Below are 20,989 nucleotides of genomic sequence, written 5' to 3'. Positions count from 1 at the left end.
CCTTTTCTATCAAGCATTGTACAATTCATACAGAATGTTCCTCTTACCCATTTTATTTTATTTTAAACAGAAAAATCTCTAAGATATATTGTTAATTGAAAAAGGCAAGTTCCCAAATGATTAAATTTATCTTTAGCATGCCCAATAATGCACCAAAATAAAGTATGGAAGGATATACATCTAACTATTAATAGTGGTTACTTCTGAAAATAATGTGGAATTGGGATGGGTTTGAAGGAGAAATGTCAGAGTCACGGACCCAAAGGGTATCGGGAATGAAAGACAAAGAGAGATTGGGATAAGGGGTTCTGAGAGCATTGATTTCTCAAGCTCATCAGACAAGTTTATTAATCTCAGGGGCTTCTTTATATACCCCAAGCAATGGTGAGAACCAGCAACTATTCTAGCTAACTATTCCCATTACCTCATTCTAAATAACACAGTGCAAAGTGGATAAGATAGTTACCAAAACTCATAATGTTCTATTATATTATTGAAACAAATATACTCATTAATCTTGTTGCCCAGGTTAGTTGAAATATCAAGTCTGGGTTCTGCTGGAATGTTATGTTTCCCAGAGAGATTAGCCACCTGCACGTATATCTCTAGGGACAGCATGACCCAGTGGTCAGAAAGTAACTTGCTTCCATGGAAACAACATGCCTTTGTTTCCCACAGAGAAAATGTTCACGTGTTTTATTCTATATATCTTTTTAAAAAGGAGTGCAGAGGAAGTTTATTGAGCTAAAATCACATTATTGCAGGAGGAGCACTAAAAATAGGTTTCTGCTCTCTATTAGAAATTTTCATGAGCATGCATTTTAAAAAATATATATATTTAGATTACATAAATGTTACATAAAAAATATAGGGTCTTCCCATATGTCCTGCTTCCAACACTACCCACATTTAACCACATTAACAACCACCTTCATTAGTGTACTACATTCATTGCCATTGATGAACACATTCTAAAGCATTGCCACTAAGCATGGATTATAGTTTACACTGTAGCTTACACTTTCTCCCACACAATTCTATAGGTTATGGCAAGGTATATAATGGCCTGTATTTTGTCATTGCAATGTCATTCAGGACAAGTCACAAGTCCCCAAAATGCCCTCATATTATATCTGTTTTCCCTCTCTCTGACCTTAGAATCTCCAATAGCCACTGCCTCAACCTCAGTAATACAAATCCTTCCATTACTAGAATCACGGTAAGTATATAGTAGAATACCAGTAAGTCCACTTTAGCCCATAGTTCATTCCCCAATCCTGAGGATTCTGGGATGGTGATGCCCAGTCCACCTCTAATGAGAGAGGACTTAAATCCAGTCAATGGATGGGATTCTCTTGCCTGCAGTTGTAGACTCTCTCATTTCCCTGATATGGTGGTTGTCCACCTTCACCTCCTTATTAGTTGTTGGGTAAGTCCAATAAGTGGAGAGTAGATGTTGCAACTCTGTTGAGGCTCAGGGAGCCAGCTGGCATGTGGTCTGCCAAAAGATTCAAGATTTTGGATGTATACCTATCAACTCCAGCACCAACTACAGGTTCAAATAGAAGGAACAGAAGAGTCATGTGTAGGGAAACCACGACTGAGTTCAATTCTGTCACACTGGGGAGCACAAACACCAAAGTTTGGCCTCCTCACCAGGCACCAAACTCATGAGCTATCTGCCCTGACCATAGTGCCTGGGTGACTCCAGAGTCCTAGGAGCCCCATTGTTTGGTGTAGTGTCTACTTTGGCAGTCAGTGAGATTTTGCTGAGATGTGCATAAGCATAAAGTCTGGACAAACTTTAAAGTTTCTTAGCCATATAAATTAAATTGTCTTTGTCTTTTGATCAAGGTCTTTTTCCACTTGCATTGCTGGTTGATGCTTGATAGTAGCCTGTCAGTGCCTGGGAGGCTCGTCCCTGGGAGTCAGGGCCCACAGAGGGGGAAGTTATTGCATTTATATGCTGAGTTCAGCTTAGAGAGAGTCCACATTTGAGCAATAAGAAGGCTCTCAGGAGGTAATACTTAGGCATCCTATAATATTAGGCTAAGTTTCAATTTTAAAAGTAAAGGTTCATAAGCACAGTCATAAATATCAAAAACCCATCAATGGACTAGCATCCATTACTTTCACCACAAAGTAAGAGATATTGAACAGCATCCATTACTGTTCCATTAGAGGATGTGGCAGAGCTCCCAAGGATGGGAAGTCAATATTCTTTCAGTAATTGTATGAATATCCACCCACCAAGACAATACACCATGAATATATGAACACATTTATATGCTTTATATGTATGTCTAGGTGAACCTCCTCCCTTGTATCCCCCATCACTGACAACCCACACAAATGGCTCTCCCCTGCCACTTTTGTAACCCTTCTGTGATCCAAACTTCTTCAAAAATGAAGCCAATAAAATAGCCAAATACAAGTAACAAGAAAATGAATTAATGGTAGTTTTAAAAATAAGAAATAAAATACAAAATAATTTTTAAAATTATAAAATAAAAGAATTGGGATAATAAAAATAATGAAAAAACATAATTTTTTTTGACATTTTACCTTTCATCACTCTAAGATCTATTGTCCTGTATGTACAGTAACATTTTCTTCCACTTATTACCCCAGTGTCTTACTTTTTATATTTTGTCTTCAAAGAAGTTTTTGGTCACAGCAAAGTCATGTACAGAATGTATGGGAATCCTATATATCCAAAATTCTCCCCCTTTTCCCCCTTCCCCTATTAATAACATTTTATATGTGGATGGTACATTTGTTGCAACTGACATACAAATATTGAAACATAGTTACCAAACATGGTCAATAGTTTACATTTTGGACCATACAGTTAATAAATTTTGATGAAACTTAACATGGCCTGAATCTTTCATTGCAAGATCATGTAAAACACTTCCATTGCTCTCAAAATGCCACCTATTCCAACTATTCTATTCCTCCCTTCCCCTCCACTTGGGGCCCATGGCAACCACCACACTTCTCTCTTTGCAGGACCAGATTCATAGTTACTTGCAACAATACTGAGGGCTTGAAACACTGGTCTGCCCTCTCCTATTGGGCATGGCCCATGTTCATGAGGGACTCCCACTCCTCTATTTGAGAATATAGCACTTCTCCCAGGATGGGAGTCCAACAACTTCCCACTCAATATATTGGTCTCCACCCACTGATATAACACACTATGTCAAGATGAATACTCACATACTCCCTAGAAGCCTGCCCCAGGTGCACCCTATCGCAAATGCCTCCCACATCCAACACCATAAACCAGTAACCCTACCTTGCCCTATTGCCAAAAGAGCATTCCCAACATTGTAGTTTCATCCACATATCCACCAATCCCCAGTGTTCACCTGCTCTTTCCCAACCCTACCTCCAGTTCCATGGACAGTCCAAAACTCCTCCACACATTATCCCATGACATACCTGCATTACCTAACCCAATAGTATCAGTGCACCACTGTCATGCCCTTTTAACATTGTGGGTATTTGCATAGCAGTACACCACTCTTTTTACCAATTCCTGTTTTAGTTTGCTAAAGACTGCCAATGTTATAGATGTGAAATGTGTTGACTTCTACAATGGGGATGTATTAACTCATAAGCAAACAGTTCTGAGGCTGTAAAATAGTTCAGATTAAGCCATCATCAGAAGCTATTTTCTCTTTTAGCTGCAGCTATGGGTGATCATGCACAAGGTAATGTCTGCCAGTCCCTGTCTTCTTCTCTGGGCTCCATTGCTGTCAAACTCTGGCATTACTGGTTCCACCTCACATTCTATTTTAAGATTATTTCAGCTTATGGCTTCAAAGGCCTTCTGTCTCAAACTTCTGGGAGTTTTTCTCTGTCTCTGCACTATGCCAATTCATTCATAAAGGACTCCGGTAAGAGTGTTAAAACACAGTGAGAAAAACCACATGAGCATTGCAATTGATAAAGAAAAGGCATTTGACAAAACCAGCACTCCTACTTAATTAAAAAAAGAAAATTAGAACACTAGGAATTGAAGGAAATTTCCACAATATGACAAAAATTACATAATAAAAGCCCACAGCTAATATCCTACTTAACGGTGAAAGACTGAAAGCTTTCCTTCTAAGATAAGGAAAAAGAAAATGACCATTTTTACTGTAATTCAACATTTTTCTGTAAGTTCTTGCCAGAGCAATCAGTCAAGTAAAAGAAATTTTAAAAATCCAAATTGAAAACAGAGAAGTAAACCTATCACTATTTTCAGAAGACATGATCCTATATACGGAAAATCCTGAAAAATCAACAACAAAGTTCCTAGAGTTAGTAATTCATCATAGTGGCAGGATATAGGCTCAACACTCAACAATAGTAGTGATTACCCGCAAGCAATGAACAATCAGAAGATCAAATAAAAAAAAAAAAGCATTCCATTCATACAAGCAACAAGAATAAAGTATATAAGAATCAACTTATATACTATATACTTATCTAGCTAAGTATTTAAAGGAATTATACATAGAAAACTAGGGAAGCAGATGTTGCTCAACTGATAGAGCATCCACCTACCATATAGGAGGTCCAGAGTTTGATACCCAGGGCCTCCTGTCCAATGTAGTGAGGTGACCCTCATGCAGTGCTGCTGCATGCAAGGAGTGCTGTGCCATGCTGGGGTGCCCTCCATGTAGGGGTGCCCCACATGCAAGGAGTATACCCCACAAGGAGAGCTGCCCCATGCAAAAAAAGTATAGCCTGCCCAGGAGTGGCACCAGACACATGGGAGAGCTGGTGCAGCAAGATGACACAACAAAAAAGAGACACAGATTCCCAGTGCCACCTGACAAGAATGTAAGCAGACAGAAGAACACACAGTGGATGGACACAGAGAGCAGACAGTGTGTCTGTGGCGGGGGGGGGGGGGGGGGATTAAATTAATAAATAAATCTAAAAAAAGAGAAAACTAAAAAACATTTCCAACAGTAATCAAAGAAGAACTAAATAAATCGAAAGACATTCTATGTACATGGACTGTATGACTAAATATTGATAAAATAGACCTGCCAAAGCAATTTAGAGATTCAAACCATTCTAATCAAAATTCCCACAGCCTAAATGGTGTAATAATAGAAAAGTTTAACATCAACTTTATTTGGAAGTGTAACAGGCTCTGAATAGCTATAGTCCTCTTGAAAAAGAAGAATGAACTTGGAAGATTCACACTTTCTCATCTTAAAGCTTATTGCACAACCACAGTATTCAGACATCTAGACACTATAAGTAGGGCAGATAAGTTCAGGAATTTGATATCCTGACAGTGGGCCTAACTTTGGAATTTATGCTCCCCAGCTTAACAGAGTTAGACTCATTTATAGTTTCCCTACACATCGTTCTTCTGCCCCTTTTATTTGAACCTAAAATTAACACTATACTTGTTAAATATATGTCCCAGAGTCTTAAATCTTTGGTCTGTTAATGGGATATTTGAGCCCTGAATCTCAGCAGAGTTGCAACACAAACTCTCCAGTTCATTGGACTCATCCAGGACAAACTAACAAGGAGGTAATGATGAACAATGCCTATCCCATGGAACAGTCTGCAACTGCAAGCAAGATAGTTCCATCCATCTGCTGCATGGGATCTAAGCCCCTTCTCAATTAAAAAGTGAGTGGGCATCACCGCCTAAAAAACCTCAAGATTCAGAATGAACAATGAACTAAAATAGACATTACTATTCTATTATAGACATTATTTTTCTAGCAATGGGGGAACTTTTAATATTGATATAAAGGCAGTGGTCCAATTTATTTTTACTTTAATTTTTCTAAATTAATATGTATTCTATATCTAACCTTTAAACTCATCACTGTATTCCATTTTACTAGTAATGGAACCTGGCAATATATTGGGCTTCATTTTTGAAAAAGTATTGGATCACAGAGAGGCTCAACAATGGCAGGGGAGGAATACTGGTATGGGATGGTATTGACAGGGGACACATGGTTGGCAGGGAGTTCTCCAGGGCATATATCCAGGGTACATAACAATGGTTGGATATTTTCATAGTGGTTACAATGAAAAACAACTGAGGGAGTGCTGAGTTCCTAGCCAGGGGAGTTCTATCACAGTCCCTAGTGGAACAGCAACATTCCCCCAAGTGCAACGGCAAAGACCAAAAAAGAAGGAAGGTCCAACAATGAGCCCTTGATACTAATGACTATGCTTGTAAGCCAGTGCACCTGAAATAAGAACAAGGCCTAGAGCTGCAGGGTGCCTAAGAGTTACCTCCTGAGAGCCTTCATGTTGCTCAAATGTGGCCAGTCTCAAAGCCAAACTCAGCATGTAAGTGTGTTGCCTTCCCCCCAGTGTGGGACATGATTCCCGGGGATGAGCTTCCCTGGTGCCAAGGGATTACTACCAAGTACCAGGTGATGATGTAATTAGAAAATGACCTCGAATAAAAGGGTCAGCTCAGTTCAGTAGAATATCTCAGTCTACATATAATACCAGGAGTTAAAAATGCTTTTTGACCTGAATAAAAGGGGGAAATGGAAAGGACAAATGAGTTTATATGTTTAGGAGTCTCCAAAAAGAGCCGGGACAGAGTTCGCCCTTATGCACACCTGAGCAGAGTCTCAGAGACAGATCAAGTAGATACAACTCACTATTGGTTCTTCTGAGGGCTACAGAGACCCACAGTTTCTATGGTTATGGCAGATGGAATTCAGTGCCATGTCAGTTGGCCCTAATTTGGCGTTTGTGTTTCTGTGTGATGGAGCTGGACTCAGATGTGATCTTTGTCCACAAGCCTCTCCTGTTACTTTCACCAAATCTGTAGTTGGTGCTGGGATTTAGTATATACCCAGGGGACCTGAATCTCTGGACTGACCATGTGATAGTCAGGCCCTCAGCCTCAACAGACTTGCAAGTCCTACACTCTGGTTTATTGGACTTACCCCACTCAGCTAACATGGAGGTGGAGAAGGTCAACCACCACACCAGGGAGCCAAGAGTGCCTACAACTGAAAGTAGGAGAATTGCATCCAGCATCCATGTGGAATCTAAGCCCCCTCTTGATATAGATGTGGACACGGCCATTCTAGAGTCCACAGGATGGAGGAATAGAGTATGGATTAGAGTGGACTTACTGATATTCTCTTCATGAAGTATTGTGATTAGTAATTGAAGAAAATGTGGCATTGGTGTGGAGAAAGTGGCCATGGTGGCTGCTGGGGGTAGGGAGTGGGAGGAAGAGATGAGGTGTGGGGGCATTTTTGGGACTTCGAGTTTCTCTGGGTGGTGCTGCGGGGACAATTACTGGACATTGTATGTCCTCCAATGGCCCACTGGGTGGACTGTGGGAGAGTGTGGGCTATGGTGTGGACCACTGGCCATGAGGTGCAGCGATGCTCAGAGATGTATTCACCAAATGCAATGAACGTCTCATGATGATGGAGGAGGTTGTTGTTATGGGGGGATAAGTGGGGTGAGGGGGGTGGAGGATATATGGAGACCTCATGTTTTTTGAGTGTAACTTTAAAAAAATAAATAAAGAAAAAAATAAAGGCAAGAGCCACCAGAGTTTCTAAGGGAAGGGAGAGGGAAGAATAGGTGTAACATCAGGGCATTTTCTGGATTTTGAAATTGTATGACATTGCAATGAGCGATACAGACTATTATACATTTTGTCAAAACCTATAAAGTTGTGCAGAGCAGAGTGTAAACTATAGTCCACAATTAGTAGCAATGCTTCACTATGTATGTGTTCAACAATTTTAACAAAGGTACCACACTAACAAAAGATGTGCACCTACCACGCTGCACATCACACAGACAAGCTATCCTTTCTCCCTCCAGTTCTCCTCACTGTTCTCCTGCAACTTCTGGTCCAGGTTCTCAGGCTACTTCTGGACTTCCATCCTAGACAGTAAAGCCTCATGCCCTGCTCTAAAATGGGTATCTGCTCCAACTGTGAGAACTTCCCAGGGCAGACAAGAGATCTCTGCTGAGTGTGCTGCTGGTGAGAGCCTGATGGGGACAAGAAGGGGCTGTGGGTTGTGAAGTTAGAAGCCCCTCCACAGCACCCAAAGTATTCCCTCAACCTGGTACTGTATTCAAGCTTGGGGCCAACTCAGAATCTCCATCTCCATCCCTGGAATCCTTAAGTGGGTGGCTGAACATAGAGGAAGTCATCACTTCTGCTCCATGGAGGTGGCAGCCTTATGCCTCCTCCTGCTCATCGTTGAGGGAACAGTGAGCCCAGGCACCACCTGTTGGTCATCCTGTAGGTACTAGTTCATATCTTAGAGGTTGCATCTCTCAGGGGGTTCCCATGATGCCTTGGGCCACCTTGTCCAATATGAAATCTCTTTAACTCCTCTCCAAATAAGGCTGAGTGGAATAAGTATTTGAGGGTGAGTGAGCTCTGTGTACCAAGAAGATGCATGATGTGAGGAAATTTATTCAAATGCAAGTGGCAGAGGAAACATATATTTGAAGGACATGTTTAAGATAATTGTCTACAATATATGCTTCTGTGTGTCTGTGAAATTCCCACAAAATCTGAACCTTAAAACAACACCTGTTATTTCATGTTCTTCTCATCAGGAAGCTGGGAATTGCTTGGCTGGATCCCCTGTTGGCAGCACCTTGTCAGTAATTGGTAGCTGTCTCTGCCTGTCTTGGTGTCCCCACCCAAGGGCATGTGCTCAAACTAAGATCTAAAACTGACCTAAAACCCTTCAGGGATGTGCAGGGTCACCCCTGAACAGGAGCTCAGTCTCCTAGAGGTGGGCAGAAGACACCACATGGTTGGCAGTGATGGCCGTGGAGGAAGTCCATGGGGCTGCTGGTCACCATGGCCACACACCCTACGGTTGCAGGCATCATCCCCTCTTAGGGCCAGGTGACTGGTGCTGGAGCCCTCCCAGCATGGCTGGGCTCTCGAGGCTCTTCAGGGTGAAATGCCAATCCAGCCCAAGGTTAGTGCTAAAATGCATCCCAGTGCTGGCTTTGCCAACAAGCTTGCAGCCTGAATCATGGCCCTAATCAGGTCATCACCGGGAATGAGTGGCTCAGTGATCTGGGGCTGCTCAGGTCTGGCCACCTCTGAGCTCACTCAGAGTGATTCTTTGGTGAGAGATGCTTCAGGGGCTGCAGGTTGTGGAGAGGCTCCATGGGGGTAAGACAGCTTTGCTGGGCCACATGCTGGCCTGTGTCCACCTTGGAGGGATGCCTGTTGCCATGGTGGAATCCTTCATGGCAGAGGGTTCCCTCATCACCATCCACCTGGAACAGGGTGGACAAATGGACATCAGCATTCCCTCTCTGTAGAAAATAGGAAACCCTAAGAAAACATCTCTGAGTGCTGGAGTCCCCACTTCCTTATGGACATGGAGCCATCGTCTGTGCCCCAACATTGGTCCTTGCAAGCTGCAACCACCCAGTCACACCCCCCACCTGGGTTCTGGGTTGCAGGGTGTTTTTCAAGTCAGGACAACTCTGTATTTTCTATATCAATGGATGCTTCAGAGTGCCACTCTTCAGGCTGTCGTCCTGTGCAGAGCCAGTGTCAACTGCTATTGCATCATGATAGTGCCCACAGCTGTTGCTCTCAGGAAGGTCACCACCTGAGGCCCACTCCCCTGGGTGGAGGCAGGAGCCCTCCAGTCACAGACTCAGAGACCTAGAGGAGACCCAGCATCTTGCCAAGAAAGGTTACTTCAGTGGTGATGGCAGCGACCCTGCACCAGTCCTCATTCCCACACTGGTCCTCCCTCCTCTACAGCGCACCCACTGGCCCTGTGCTCTGCTCTGAGCCCATCCACATGGCAGGCCCCCTGACCTGCTTTGGGCTTTGCAAACAGGCTGTGTCAGCCTCTATGTGTCCTTCCACCACTGCTTTGAGAATCCATGTCCAATGAGGTACTAAAGACCTGCAGAGTCAGGGGCCATGGTACTTAAAATGTGGACCTGCAGTGACAAAATGCCCCAAAGTGGTGGCCATCAAGTGACCCCTAACAGTTTGTTGGAACATTCCCCACACACCCAGATGTCCCCTTTTAACCACAGGTTAGCACTCCCTCTTTATGAAGGTGGCTCAAGAATCTTGCTGTCAGACTAAAATCCATGTGAAACCAGCAGTTGATTCCACAGCTGCAGTAAGAAATTTTCACAAACTCCAAGCCTTATCAGGTGAGGAATGCAGCATGGCTCACCCTGGGCTGAGATCCTGTGTCAACAGGGCTGCTTTCTGCCTGGACACACTGGGGGGATATTCCAGAATCTCCTCAATCTCAAGACCCTCAACTCATCACATTTGTGCCACACCCACCTCTGTGTGAGGCACCAACTTCACTGGCTCAGGTGGGGTATGGGCTCCCCTCCACTGCCAACCCAAGGGTTCACCCATCCAAAGCATTTTTTAAAAGATTTATTTAGTTATTTTTTCCCCCTTCCCTCCATTGTCTGCTCTCTGTCCATTTGCTGTGTGTCTTATGTGTCTGCTTGCATTCTCATTAGGCAGCTCTGGGAACCAATCCTGGGAGGCAATCATTCTCTTGCACCACCTCAGCTCTCTGACCTGCCATGTCTCTTATTATCTCCCCTGTGTCTCTTTTTTTGGTGTCATCTTTCTGCACCAGCATTCCAGGTGGGACAGCACTCCTGCTTGGGGTGGTACTACTGCAGCAGGGAAGCACACCTGCATGGGGCAGCACTCCACACAGGCCAGCACTCTGCATGGGCCAGCTCACCACACAGGCCAGTTTCATTCACCAGGAGGCCCTGTGTATCGAACCCTGGACCTCCTGTATGGTAGATGGGAGCCCAACTGGTTGAGCCACATCTGTTTCCCCCATCCACAGCATTTTCCCTTTTGCCCATCAATGAAAGGAATTCCAGCTTCTAGATCAGGCAAGAATGTGTCTTTCCTGAAGTGGGACACACTTGCCACTTATTCACAAGATGCTTCTACATAGTGCACAGATTTGTGCTCTGTTTTTATATGATGTATTTGCTTTAAAAATTACCAAAAATCAAGGTAATCAAATCCATGACTTTACAGATACCAGTGTTTAGCATAAGGCCAGATCAGAAGCCTGCATCAAAGCAAAGTAATTTTTAAAAATATAACTAATAGAATATGGCAAAGAAAGCACATGTGACTTAAGTCTGAGAAACACAGAGTCTGGGTGTGTCACCCAGAAGGATGTGACAAAATCAAACTCCTGATGCTTTAAATCCAAGGGTCAGATCTAAGGCCTGTGAGGACCCACAGAAGCTTGGGGGTTGCTCCACTCACTCCCTCTACAGTATGGTAGAATGAGTTGTTCTGGTTTCCTGTCTGCTCTGAAAAGTTCCACACAATGATTGGCTCAAATATCAGGGATTACTGGCTCAAGATTTTGAGGTCAAAATTGGAACATCAAGGTGTCAGCAAGGTGAAGCATTTTCCCCAGACTGTGGAGCTGGCTGCACATGATCCTTGGTCCATGGATTTTCCATCATGCAGCAACACATCTGGTGGAATTTTTCCAGCTCTGCTGTCCTTTGGCTTCTGGCTGCTCCCTGTGGCTTTTCTGCTCAATTTCCTCTGCTGGTAAGGAAGGACTTCAGGCACACTGGTGAGGCCAATATCATTTGGTTTGGGCACATTACCTAATAGCATCTTCCAAGGTCCTATTTTCAGAGGGGTTCCAACCACAGGACCAAGGAGCTGCATTTTGTGGGGGAGCTGATTCAACCATCAACAGGGACATCACACAATTCTCTGACTCAAATGCATCCACTGATTTTAGCTCCTGACCCAACCTCAGGAAGACTTCTGGAGATGTACTTTTGTACTTTCTAACTCAAAGAAGCAAGCAAGTGGATGTTCTTCCTGTTTGTTACATGCTTCATCATTTCACAGGCATATGCCTTAAACCCAAGCTATGCTCTTTGTCTGCCCACCGGGGAGGCTAAAAGGATGCTCTCAGTGCCTCCTGTCAGGGGCTAATGGACCCTGCACTCACAAACATGCACAGTTTCATTGTGTTCTCAGCCTTGCATGTCTAGTCACACTTGGAGGACAGAAAACCAGGGGATGCTCTACTTGTATAATTTGCACCCTCACCCATTCTGCCCCAGCACTGCAGTGACCTGAGTCATTACTCAGTCTTCAACTGGCCCCAATCACAAATCTATCAAAGCTGAGTTTGGGTAGAAGCCCCTATTTGGAGAAAGGAGAGGATAGCTTGGAAATTAATACCACTGACACCTGTTTTCTGAGGATCTCTGGGTGATTTGGCTTTCTGTAGGAAAAGACAGTGACATTATCCAAAGTCCCCAAGGCTGCTCTGGCTGTGCAGGTGGGCACCTGTGCAGGTGGGGAGACTGTTCTGCCATCTCTCTCAACTTCTCTCCTACCCCAAGGCATGGGTGTGGGGCTAAGCAAGCATGGTCAGGGGTGTGCATGAATGCCTTGCTAAATGCAGTCTCATTAAACTCCCATTCCTTTGGACCATGTGTGGAGTTTTCCAAGCTGAGAGAAAATATTGATTCAAAGCTCAGCAAACAATGTGGTTGATTGACAGATTTCCCTTTACATTTCTATAAATGTACACTGACTTTTAAATAACAGTTGGTTTTAAAATGGCTAATTAGGTGGCAGTAGTGATTTTAAGTGGAACTGTTCTCATAACAGCACTGTGTTTTAAAGCAAACTTTTTTGATGTATGAATATCACATGTGCACAGCTAAATTTTGTGAACACATCTATGGAGCCAGAACTCACAACAAAATGAGAACTGGAACACCTTCCCTCAGCCTGTCCTGACCCTGCAACGATCACCATCAAGCAGCTTTGCTTATCCTTGAGGTCTGTAAAATGCGGTTGTCCAGGATGGGCATGAAACTGTACCTTATTCATCTCCTTGCCTTTATGTCGTGTCTTCTGTTATAATATACCACAATTTCTCCATTCTGTTATTAATGAGCATCTTGGTTGTCTCCAGTTCGGGGCTGCTATGTACATGTATGCTCACATCTTTTGGTAAATATACATAGATATTTACTCCAGTGTGTGCCTCGGAGCAGAACTGCTAGCCTCTTTCCTACACTTGTGCCACCCCAGAGATTCCTGACCTTTTTGTATTAAAAATGTTGGTGTGAAGCAGACATTCTTAATTTTTCTTGAATCCAGTGCCTGTATGTGTGAGATTGTTTTCACACTCTCAGTCCCATTGGCCCATTTTATTTTAAGTCCCCCATTACACTATTCGCTATAGCTTTAAAGGAAGACTTGATATCCAATAGTGATAGTGCGCCTACTTTATTCTTCCTCTATATTGTATTGTCTATTGTTGGTGCTTTGCATTCAAATACAAATTTTAGCCATAGTTTCTCCATATCCATGTACACACAAAATCTGCTGAGGTTGTGATTCAGATTACACTGATATGATAAATGACGTTGGAAAGAAATAACTTTAAATATGAGGCATCAAATCCATGTACAGAGTGTATCTATATTTCAGGACTCTTTTTCTGAATAATACTGTGTTGATTTTTGTGAAAGATTATGAACATCTTTGATCGGATCTTTATCTTGATTACTGGATTTTTAACATTACTGTAAATATCATTTAAAAATTGTTTTTCTGATTATTACTGGTATATAGATATATGAATGATTCTTTTTTTTTAAGATTTATTTATTTATTTCTCTCCCCTCTCCCCCCCACCCCAGTTGTCTGTTCTCTGTGTATATTTGCTGTGTCTTCTTTGTCTGCTTCTGTTGTTGTCAGTGACACAGGAATCTGTGTTTTCTTTTTTTGTTGTGTCATCTTGTTGTGTCAGCTCTCTGTGTGTGCGGCGCCATTCCTGGGCAGACTGCACTTTCCTTCGCGCTGGGCGGCTCTCCTTATGGGACACACTCCTTGCGGGTGGGGCTCCCCTACATGGGGGATACCCCTGTGTGGCACGGCACTCCTTGTGCACAACAGCACTGCGCATGGGCCAGCTGCACATGGGTCAAGGAGGCCCAGGGTTTGAACCAAGGACCTCCCATGTGGTAGACGGATGCCCTAACCACTGGGTCAAGTCTGCTGCCCTACAATTGATTCTTTAACTTTCTGTACAGTAAATTGCTAAATGCTTTGGGATTTTCTTATATAATTAAATTATCTGCAAGTAATGAGAGTTTTACTTTTTCCTTACTAATGCTTTACTTGTTCTTTATCTTTTCTTATTGCATTGGCCAGGATCTCTAGGGCAAGAATGTACAGAAGTGATAACAGAGGTAGAATTTTCTTTTGCCCACCTTCAGGTCAAAAGCTTTCACTATTTCATGGTTAAGTAGTGAGTTTGCTGAAGATATTTTGAAGATAACTGTGCCAGATTTAGGAATGCTCCTTTCTCTTTCTAATTTTCCAGGAGTATTTTTTAATCTATTTTAGTATATATATTTTTGATTTATCAAATTATTTTTTCAGTATCTGCTACTGGTTTTTATCAAGCTACTGGTGTTTCTTGCTACAGATTTTGAAGTGGGTTTTAGTGAGTAAACTAAACAAAAGTTAACTTTTTTTTTTCAGGAAGAATAAAAAACCCAAGGGAAGTTAATACAGGGATAATGTCTATGTTTTCCATGTCCTAAAGTATCTGCTAAATGTGTACTATCCCGCTGGGGCACTACTCCAAGATGAGCTGGGAATCAAACTAGAGATCTTACACATTCAAAACTAAAACTCCAACTATGAGCTAAACTTTCCTTCTGAGTTGATTTGCTCTTCAAAGAGAGTTCCTTTCTCCACACAGGATCAACTCTTTGCAATTGGATAAACTGCTAATTAGGAATATGTCCTCCCCTCACCCCTTTTTTCCTAACTGCTTTCTCTCCCAGGCCAACAGGAAGCCTGTGTTTGGGTTCCCATTTGGAATTCAAATGAGACCCTGGTATATTAACTCACTACAGAAAACAATGACTCTCAGCCTCTTTCAGAGAGAGTATCCACACCTTTCCAGGAACCCTAAATATGCTCTTGAAAGCTTATTAAGCACTTCTTAATGTCCCCCCCTCCCTTATTTGTGCTGCACAGGACTAGTTAATTGCTTGATTCCACTTTGTCCCAGACTGATTTTCCCAATCCCAGGGAGTTTAGGTAAATCAGGCTGCCTCAGCACATTTGCCTCTCGGGCTTCTTGGTTTCTCCTGAAGCCAGCTGGTATGCTCCTCAAAGCTCAAAAAAAGAAGGTCCAGACAATTGAAACTGCACTCATAGCACTCCTCTCCACCCTTCACCAGAACCCACCCACTCTCAGAGTATGTCTCCACCAGATGTGTGACCAGCAAGGTTTAAAAAAGTACTGCATACCACAAGATCTTGAAAATGTTTTCCTAAATTTTCTTCCAGGAAGAAGTCCTTGTAGTGATTTTTATATTTATGTCCTTGATACATTTTGATTTAATATTTGAATAAGGTGTGAGATATGGTTCTTCTTTCTTTCTTTTGGATTTGGATATCCATTTCTCCCAACATAATTTTTTTAATAGACTTTCTGGCCTAGTTGCAAGGGCTTGACTGCCTCGTCAAAAATCACTTGACTGTAGATGCGAGGTTCTATTTCTGGGTTCTCAATTCAGTTTCATTGGTCAATGTGTCTGTCTTTATGCCAGTACCATGTTGTTTTAACCACTGTAGCTAAGTAATATGCTTTAATGTCCAAAAGTAGGGTCCTCCAATGTCATTCTTTTTTTTTTTTTAAGATCTTTTGGCTATGTGGGCCCCTTTTCCTTGCAAATAAATTTGATAATTGGTTCTTCCACTTCTGCAAAAAAGGCTGTTGGGATTTTTATTGGGATTGCATTAAATCTATAAATCAGTTTGGGTAGAATTGGCATCATAACAATATTTAGTCTTCCAATCCATGAACACAAAGTGTCCTTCCATTTATTTAATTCTTCTTCTTTGGTTTCTTTTAGCAATATTTTGTAGATCTCTGAACACAGTGTCTTAATGTCTTTGGTTTAGTCAATTCCTAAATATTTGATTGTTTTAGCTGCTATTATAAATGGAATTTGTTTACTTAATTCTTCCTCAGTTTGCACATCAGTAGTGTAGAGGATCACAACTGATTTTTGCATATTAATCTTGTATCTCACCACTTTGCTAGACTCGTCTATTAGCTTTGTTGTGGATTTTTCAGGAGATTCTAGATAAAGGGTCATATAATTAGTGAGTAGTGAAAATTTTACTTCTTCCTTTCCTATTGTGGTGCATTTTATTTATCTAGCCTAAATGCTTTAACTAGAACCTCTAGTACAATGCTGAATAGCAATCATGACAATGGGCATTGTTTCTGATCTCAGCAGGAAAGCTTTGCATCTTTTACCCTTCAGTACAATGCTACCTGTAGATTTTTCATACATGCACTTTGCCATACTGAGAAATCTTCCTTTACTTCCTATCCATGAGTATGCATCATGCTTACTCCAATGAATGTACCTCAGTCCCTTCCTGCTCTTGGAAGAGGCAAAGTATGCTTTCACTACTGCAAGCACTGCAAAAGGAATCTTGTAACCAGCCAGCTACTATTTGCTGCCTAAAATGTGTAAGTGCCCTAAATGGAATGCCAGCTGAATTTAACAGTGACCAAGAAACTACCAGGCACCTCATGCAGTTTTCAACTGTAAACCAAAATATTAATTGGACTTTCATTAGAAAAATGAATCACCTTTTAAAGAAAGAGCTAAAATGCAATAAATAATCTTTACAACAATAAACTAAATTTAAAATCAGTGTTCCAGTTAATATGCTAACAGCAAAACCAATGCAAGCACTGAAGTTGTAATTTAAAATGCTGGCTACCCTATAGCCCAAAATGAAAAAAAAAAAAATTGTTGTTGCCTTTGAGTCAAACTATACAAACGCGGGAGGGGGGGGGGGGATAATGTTAATGGCACTATGCAGCCTCTGGGGTTGGGAATCTTAAGTCCATGAAAAAAAAATCACCCAAAATATTTTTATGAAACCACAGTTAATAATCTGAAGTCTCCTATTCCCACTGAAACGCTATGTATATTTATGTAAACACTTCTTGTGCCTAAAATGATATCTACTAATGAAACTATTGCTTGTATACTGTTGAACCAACATAATCTGCCTGTCTGTATAAAACAACAAAAAGAAATCTGTAATAAGAAATAGCCACTAAATTAAGCAATTTCACTGTCAAGCAATAATTTTCAGTGTTCTGCATATATTACCCCTTATATTCTGTCTTTTATATTATTGTTGCATAATCTACATGCAATATTTCAATGTCCTATACTCAGGTGATATCTCAAAACATCTACACATAAAATGTAAGGCCAAAGAGACACCTGTGTAGAAATTAAGAATATGAAATGCTCCCTTCCCCTTACCCTCTGTAGAGAATATAGAAAAACGCCCTTTCCCTAATCTACAGGCAAAAAGGCTGGCAAAGCCCACTCTTCCTCATCAGGGGAAAAATTAGCACCAAGAAAACAATTAGTCTACTTCAAAAAAAAAAAAAAAGTTAAGTGTCCAAACCCTTAATTTACTATTCTGAAAACCCACGTGATCCCCCCATAAACAGAAGATCACCAAACGAGCCAGGAAAAAATGCACTCAACACCTCCTGACTTAAAAGCACTCCTCATATCTCTCCTAACCATTCTCATATTAATCTTCTTATTCCTTTTCCTCAGGACCCTGCCTTGCACACAGTTCTTTTTCTCTTTTGTCTTTATTTATGTTTTTAATGTTACATTAAAAAAATATGAGGTCCCCATATACCACCCCCTCACCCCACTCCTACCCCCATAACAATGTCCTCCATCATCATAAGACATTCATTGCATTTGGTGAATACATCTGAGCACCGCTGCACCTCATGGTCAATGGTCCACACCATAGCCCACACTCTCCCACAGTCCACCCAGTGGGCCATGGGAGGACATTCAATGTACAGTAACTGTCCCTGCAGCACCACCCAGGACAACTCCAAGTCCCGAAAATGCCCCTACATCATATCTCCTCCTCCCATTCCCTACCCCCAGCAGCCACCATGGCCACTTTCTCCACACCAATGCCACATTTTCTTCAATTACTAATCACAATACTTCATGAAGAGAATATCAGTAAGTCCACTCTAATCCATACTCTATTCCTCCATCCTGTGGACTCTAGAATGGCCGTGTCCACATCTATATCAAGAGGGGGCTTAGATTCCACATGAATGCTGGATGCAATTCTCCTACTTTCAGTTTTAGGCACTCTTGGCTCCCTGGTGTGGTGGTTGACCTTCTCCACCTCCATGTTAGCTGAGCGGGGTAAGTCCAATAAACCAGAGTGTAGGACTTGCAAGTCTGTTGAGGCTGAGGGCCTGACTATCACATGGTCAGTCCAGAGATTCTGGTCCCGTGAGTATACACAAAACCCCAGCACCAACTACAGTTCCAGTAAAAGTAACAGGAGAGACTTGTGGACAAAGATCACATCTGAGTCCAGTTCCATCACACAGAAACACAAACACCAAAGTAGGGCCAACTGACATGGCACTGAACTCCATCTGCCATGACCATAGAAACTGTGGGTCTCTGTAGCCTTCAGAAGAACCAATATCTGGGGTTGTATCTACTTTATCTGTCTCTGGGACTGTGCTCAGGTGTGCATAAGGGCGACCTCTCTGATAACCACCTGGCTCTTTTTGGAGACTCTTAGCCATATAAACTCATTTGTCCTTTCCATTTCCCCCTTTTATTCAGGTCAAAAAACATTTTTAACTCCTGGTATTATATGTAGACTGAGATATTCTGCTGGTCTGAGTTGACCCTTTTATTCAAGGTCATTTTCTTGTTACATTATCAGCTGGTACTTGGTAGTAATCCCTCGATGCCAGGAAGGCTCATCCCCAGGAGTCATGTCCCACACTGGGGGGGAAGGCAACACATTTACATGCTGAGTTTGGCTTTGAGACTGGCCACATTTGAGCAACATGGAGGCTCTCAGGAGGTAACTCTTAGGCACCCTGCAGCTCTAGGCCTTGTTCTTATTTCAGGTGCACTGGCTTACAAGCATAGTTATTAGTATCAAGGGCTCATTGTTGGACCTTCCTTCTTTTTTGGTCCTTGCCATTGCACTTGGGGGATTATTGCTGTTCCACTAGGGACTGTGACAGAGCTCCCCTGGCTAGGAACTCAGCACTCCCTCAGTTGTTTTTAATTGTAACTACTTTGAAAATATCCAACCATTTTTATGTACCCTGGATATATGCCCTGGAGAACTCCCTGCCAACCATGTGTCCCCTGTCAATAACATCCCAAACCAGTATTCCTCCCCTGCCATTGTTGAACCTCTCTGTAATCCAAAACTTCTTCAAAAGGGAAGCCCAATATATTGCCAAGTTCCATTAATAGTAACATGGAATTTAGCGATGAGTTTAATGGCTAGATATAGAATCCATATTAATTTAGAAAAACGAAGGTAAAAATTAATTGTAGTATCAAAAAATTTAAAAATGCAAAAGCTTTGTTTTTGATGTTTTGCCTTCCATCACTGTATGCAAATTGGCAAGGCTACTACTTTCGTCTTTTCCTCAGTTTCTACGTTGTATCTTTTTCTTTTTTTTCCTAATTATTAAGCTTATCTTCACAAAAGTTTTAGATCACAGTAATTCATATACAATATACAGCTCTTAATAAGTTTCATCCACAGAACTGTTCATGCTATGACCAATTGAGCCATCAGTGACATGTTTTTCATACAGCAAACTCACCACTGCCAAACCCTGGCACAAGATGACTGTTAGGGACAGTTCTAAGCCCCAGCCCCTAGGAAATAGCTATAGAAGACAGATCATCATCTCTTTCCCTGGCAAAAGAAAGAGTCTGGGATGTTAGGATCAGGGCTCTGATCCTGCTCCTCTTTTCATTCCCCATTCCATCCCCCTCTTCCCTCTTACTAATTTGTAGAAACCCAGAGCTCCAGCCTTTGCTCAGTTCCCTCCCTAAACATTCCCATGGTTAGGGAATTAGCAACTGGCACCTGAGGAATATGAATGGGACCATAGTGTTGATATGAGTTACATACCCTTACTGTAAAACTTCAAAGCTAGCATAAATCATCACAACCATAGCCCCTTTGTAGTCTAGCTCCAGAACAAGTTAGAAAAACTCATTCCCCCCTCCCTTTGCTGCTGCTGTCTAAAGAGCCCACCCACTATAGCTCACTAAAGGCTTTATTTATATGAACTCTGACTCCAGGTCTGATTTCTGAAGTACCTCCTTTACTCAGCTTCCTTCCAGACTTAACACTTCCAATGAGCCATCAGTCCAGAAAGGGGACAAAAGAGGCTCAATCTGAGGAGATCCTTTCACATTTCTAAAGAATACAGCATGCATGTGCTCTGTCAAAAAGAAAATTTACCCAGGATAATGTTCAAAAGTCAGTTTTCCCAGTTTGGAGACAGTCTATGATTTTTACCATCCCATGAAAATTTCAGAATTTTACCTGCTCAATATTTGACCAAAAATATTGCATTTCTTCAGCAGTTGAGGTAGCACTACGTCTAGATGGTTTTGTTCTTCTTTCCTTCCCCTTTCCTGATGAAGCTTCTTTTCTTCATGATGGCATGCTACAGTCTGACAAGGTAATAAAGTAAAAGTTTGAGAATGTTATGCTGTACTATGTGTCATATTAAAAACGGATATGTAAGCGGTTTGTGGGAACATGGCATCAGTGAGCAGATAAGGCTCAGCAGTGTTACAAAAACAGCAGAGTAGAAGTGTGAAGCTGCCAGAGGGACCTTCTTTGGGGATCAGAAGACCAGAACAATGCTACACAGCTCCCAGGAGTTTGAGGGACAGAGAGACAAAAAAGGTATAGCAGCAAATCATGAGCTGCTGAACCTCCCAGCTACCAGGAAGTCCTTCCTCTCCCACCCCTGAGATATTCAGCAGTGGTCAAACCCAAGGTGCACAGAAGCTGATTGAGAGG

General features: G+C 42.1%; 1 long non-coding RNA gene across 1 annotated transcript in view; it reads right to left on the bottom strand.

The window, feature by feature from the left end:
* LOC139437044 (uncharacterized) overlaps positions 1-20,629 on the bottom strand; it is a 165,928-nt gene extending 145,299 nt beyond the window's left edge. The window contains exon 1 of the long non-coding RNA XR_011646614.1: positions 20,504-20,629. This is a non-coding gene — a long non-coding RNA (uncharacterized lncRNA). The remainder of the gene's footprint in view (positions 1-20,503) is intronic.
* Positions 20,630-20,989: the final 360 nt, after the last annotated feature.

Source organism: Dasypus novemcinctus, chromosome 19, assembly GCF_030445035.2.
Source record: "Dasypus novemcinctus isolate mDasNov1 chromosome 19, mDasNov1.1.hap2, whole genome shotgun sequence".
Lineage (NCBI taxonomy): Eukaryota > Metazoa > Chordata > Mammalia > Cingulata > Dasypodidae > Dasypus > Dasypus novemcinctus.
Note: the sequence above shows the minus strand (reverse complement) of the source record. Positions and strands in the feature narration are given on the sequence as shown.